We start from the raw sequence: 4,836 nt of genomic DNA, 5'->3' as shown, positions 1-4,836 counted from the left end.
CATAAATTACATGGACTTGCACAATAGCTTATCCTAAATGCTATTCCTCCAGCTGTTAGGTTCCTGGTGGCAGCATGACACCATATTAAAGCGGAAATGTCCCCAAAACGCAAGGGGCACAGCCAGGCCCTCCCAGAGGTATGTGGTGGATGGGTGAAAACAGAGAGCCTGTTGCCTATACAAATACCTTCTCTAAATATGTGTTGCTGCAGGGGTCATCTCCAAGGCCCATAGGGAGACAGAGGGCATAACCTTTAACTTTACTCATCCTGTCCTGTTTATCTTCTCCGAAGTTTTGTTTGGTTTTGCTGCCTGGACTCTGAACAGGAGATTGCTGGGCACACCCAGGCTGTTGTTCTGACAATGTGTATTTTTAGAAGAGGCTCACAATTGCTTGCAGTACATCAGGGTACTAATGTATTTATTTTCTAAAATGCCATTTCACTTCCAGAAGGAAAAAAACATTCTATAGTTGTGTGGTTTTTTTCCCTTGGGGGAAGATGTGCCACAAACCTCTAGTAGCTCTCTGATAGCAGATATTTCTGTGGTGGCCATAACTCCCCTCCACCCCTAATCTGGTCTCTGTGCAGGAGCAAAGATTTACATATTCCTTGTAGGAAGAGCTCACAGTTGCCTTTTCTTTCTGAAGGTTTGAGGCTCAGTTGCTGCCCAGCTGCAGAACTGAATCCATAGGGCATTTTGGAGGCTTTAACGCCTATGGAATTCAGTTCTCAGAGCCAAGCAGCCAGTGCGAGTCAGCTTCCCCAGCTCCAGCCAGCTGTGTCTCCATCTGCAAGGGGGAAAAATAGCAAAGAGCTCATCATATCTTTGACACAGGGCAGGCACTGAGCTGACACAGATTTTTGCAACTGGGAGCTGCCGCAAGGAGAAGACTCTGGCACCTTTCACCCCAGAAGCGGCACAGACAGACACAGCTTTCTTTGGAAACTTTGCTTAAGTTGGCTGGCTCTTTTTTTTTTTTCCACTGCTTCAACATATGCTGTTTGGAGTCATTGCAAAGTTTCAGGTCAGCCCTGAGCTCTGCAAACCTGCTAGAGCTGTAAGAGAAACACCATTTCACCACTTAGGACTGGTATTGGTGGGTGTGTTGAGAACCCCCTATGTATTTGCTCTGTGTGCAGGTGTCACACATCCTTTGGTCTAAACTGCTCTTCCTAAATGTTCTTTCCTCACTGTGTGTGTCTGAAAAGGGGCAAGCTGTGCCAGGGGTATACTTAGTCCTACAGGAGCAGCCCAGCACTTCCAGGCACTGACCCTCTGCTCCATTCATACTGAAACCAGTGCCCACAGAAAACTCTTGAACTGGGAGGTGCCAGCTGAGGGCAATGGTTTGTGCAGCAGGTGCTACCATGGGTGGACCATGAGCTGGAGGGGCTTTCTGCCCATTTGGAAGGGAAGGGACACAGGGCAATTCTGTGTAGAGTGAAAGGCCTTTTCCAGATAGCTCAGGGTGGATTCAGGGAGGGACTGGTCTGCATCTGAGTTAACCTGGGACTTGCTGGTGCATCCCACAACTATATACAAGCTCATTGCTGCCCACTGCTCCCACCCTCTGGTTTGGGCTGCAAAGCTCACATGCAGGGAGGGGGAGACTTGAGGGACACACGGGGATCCCCCTGAACACCCACAGAGCTGCTGATGCTGCTGGCAGCTTCGGGCAGCTTCACCCCTCAGTAAATGTTCACTTTCAAACCTGGGGACTGAGCTAATGGCTGAAAAGCTTTTCCTTGGCTCAGCAATATTTGGCACAGTTGTGATGACAGTGGCTCAGGCACGAGTAAGAACCAGAAGAGGATTCCAGCTCTTTGCCTGTATGTCAGCAGAAGAGACGGGAAATGACACACACCACTTTGGAGCACGGGCAAAGATTTCAATGGGGGAAGCACTGAGCAACTGTTGCACGAGCAGTGAACTCCGTGATTGCTCAACTGCTGGCCCCGGGCTCTATTTTAATCCCTCCTCTGGGAAATACAGTTCAGTTGGGGCAGCATGAACTCACCATCCTGATGCACGTAACAAGGCAGCCAAACCCTGTTGCAAAAGCTGAGGAATTCCAGGCTGAAAGTGCCAGCTCCGGTATATTCCAGGGACCACGTGCAGCAGTATCAAGGGGTTGCCTGGAGGGGCAGCAGTAGAGGAAGATGGGGTAAAGCAGAGCTTACACCAGGGTCCCCACCCTGCAGCAGGTGGTCAAGGTTAGAGAGTTTTCAATAGCTCTGAGCTCCTCAAACTCTGATCTCCCTCCTCCTCCTCCCCTTGCTCTGTAGGCAGCCACCTGTGGAATCCAGTGGGCAGGAAGGCAGCCTGCCAGAGACATTGCAGCCATGTGGAAGCACCTGCCAGCCTAAAATGGTTGGTAGGGTTTGGATGCTTTGGGGCTGCTTGTTGTCCATCTCATGCCCATGGGGTTGCATACTGTAGTCCATGGCTATTTGAGTGCATGGAAAACCTTTATATTTCATTTTTTAAGATGTAAAACTCTCCTCTGAGGCATTTACTTCACATTATTGATGGATGTCTGCTGTTCAAAGTGCCATCCATCTGCCTTCATCTCTCTGCTGCTCTCAGCAAACATTACTTTCAGAAACTGAAAGGTGCAGGCCAAGGAAAAGACTTCCTCCTCATCTTCCTCTGTGGACTGATTTGCAAAGAAAGAGGAAGGTTTTCAAGCAGACAGGCAGGTGAGTAGGATGGGGGTCAACACCAATAAGCCTTTCCTGTTAGTCCAGCTTCCCTTGCACCATGGCCCAGGGATGTGGGTGCTGGGGCTGAGTAGGACAGCCCAGTAGCCACCTGGCATGAATTCCCCCATGTCTCACTCTCCCCAGTGTGGGGCAGGGACAGCTCCAGCACGATACTTTTGGCATCCTACCTGGGGCTGCTGGGACTGGGGCACCCCATTGCCAAAATGCACCAGAAACAATTTGATCCAAGTGCAATGGAAAGCCCATGGGGGATGAGCTGGGAAAGAAATTATTCAAATGCAAACTCAGACAAGCTCCAATTCTGATTTCATTCCTGGCTGCTCCTGTAAGCAGTGTGCCCATGGCATGGCATCCACAGCACACCACATGTTCTGCTTTTGCTCCTTGGTTTTCCTGACCTGGCTTTGTCCTGTATTTATTCACCCAGGCAGGGCCAGGGCTGGATTTGGCCCTATGTATTTGGGATTATCCCTAGACCTAGGGGGTCTGCACTGAAGTGGGGTGCCAGGTAATACCTGGAAGAGCAGGGATGAATGTGGGAGCCACCTCAGTGATGGGTATTTTGCTGGTGCGAAGGTGCCCTGCCCTGACCTGATCCTGTGTTTTCTGGAGGCTGTGTCAGGGTCAGGCTGCAGCACGGCACTGTGGGGTGACCATTGCCCCAGCTCAACCCCGGGGGCATTGCATCAGACCAGCTGCCACCTTTGCAGGTGGGGGTTTCATAGCTCCACTGCAACCTGCCTCCCCTGACCTTGGAGCTGGAGCCCTTGGCCAAACGTTGAGAGCTCCTCAAGGCTCCTGACCTCAGCCCAAAATGATGGTGAGTCAAGAGACGCTGTGACAATCAGGTGCCCAGGAGGATACTGCTGCTGTGGGACTTTCTCTGTGGAGCACAGCAGAAATGGCCACATAAGCAGATTTCCCCATGGCAAGCCCCGCTGGAGGCTATGGGAGGACACAGAAGCAGAAGCTCACTCTCAGCTGGAGAGCTGCACCGCAGCAGTTCAGCCCTGAGCTGCAGAGGCACTGCGCTCTTTCTGCCTTTCGCTCTCCGCTCCCTCCCTCCTGTGGGTCCATGGGACAGGCTGGAGCGCTGCCCTCTCCCTCGCTCCTGGGGGAGACAAAACACAGGCTACTGTTCCAGAGCGGACGTGACTCCCAGGCAGCTCCAGCGCTCAGAGGTTAATGATTTATTGCTATATGTCTTTAAAAAAAAGCAGCACCGCCCTCCTTTTGGCATTTCCAGCTAATTATCCCGGGAGTTACTGATTAGCTAGGACGTGCCTAGGCCCAAGCAGCGGAGTCCTGTGGGCGCTGCACAGCCACCGGCACGGCGCTGACATGGTGGCTGCAGCATTATTCCAGGGAGTTTCACTTTGTCTTCCCGGGAACATGCCCCCCGCCGTTCAAAGTATGAGAAGCATGAGTCCGGTTTTGCAGGTTACCAAAAAAGCCGCGGATAGAAGTGAAGATGCTCGTGCACACACACGGTGTCCGACACCTCCTGTCCCGCTTCCCGCAGCCGCGGGCGGGTGCGCTGCCATCAACCGAGAGACGTCACCGCGTCCCCGCTGCTCGGCACGGGCAGAGCCGCCCTCTTCAGCGCCCGGGCTGCGGCTCCTTGGGGAGAGCAGCAGCCAAGAAATCCCCTCATTCCAGCCACAGCGATCCCCCCGCTCCGGCACAGACCCTCCCTTGACCCCGGCACTCACCCGACAGCTTCGGCTCCCGTCGAGGCGGGTCTGCGGGCGGCGGGGCCGGAGGCACTGTTAAATATTGCAGCCGACTTACTCACTCACTTCTCTTCCTGGACGGCAGCGCAAGTTTCCACCCACTTCTTTCACCTTTGGTTTCCAGGCTTTCTGAGAAAAGGGGAAGCCGTGGGAGGGAGCAACCGGCATCCCCGTGCCAGGGCCACGGCCCCCAGCAGCCTCTCTTTCCCGGGAAGGGGCGGATGCCAGAGGGGGCTGCTTTCCCGGGAAATTGCAGCGTGGCTGGGAGTGCCTTGTGCCCGTAGCCCAGCACTTCACGACCCTCTTGGGTTACGCAGATTTTCCTCCCCAGCCGAGTGGAGGGGGCACCTGAGTGTTGCCTCCCTGGCACAGGCTCA

At 53.6% G+C, this 4,836-nt stretch overlaps 1 long non-coding RNA gene across 1 annotated transcript; it reads right to left on the bottom strand.

Annotated features, from left to right (window-relative positions):
• Positions 1 to 404: 404 nt before the first annotated feature.
• Positions 405 to 4,568, bottom strand: LOC108961622 (uncharacterized). The gene is made up of 3 exons (XR_001989968.3): positions 4,439 to 4,568; positions 2,021 to 2,138; positions 405 to 790 (listed from the first exon to the last, which is right to left on the bottom strand). It is a non-coding gene; the product is annotated as an uncharacterized LOC108961622 (long non-coding RNA).
• Between the last annotated feature and the right edge of the window lie 268 nt (positions 4,569 to 4,836).

The sequence above is a fragment of the Serinus canaria genome, chromosome 6, assembly GCF_022539315.1.
Source record: "Serinus canaria isolate serCan28SL12 chromosome 6, serCan2020, whole genome shotgun sequence".
Taxonomy (NCBI): Eukaryota; Metazoa; Chordata; class Aves; order Passeriformes; family Fringillidae; genus Serinus; species Serinus canaria.
This window is presented reverse-complemented; position numbering and strand designations above follow the sequence as displayed.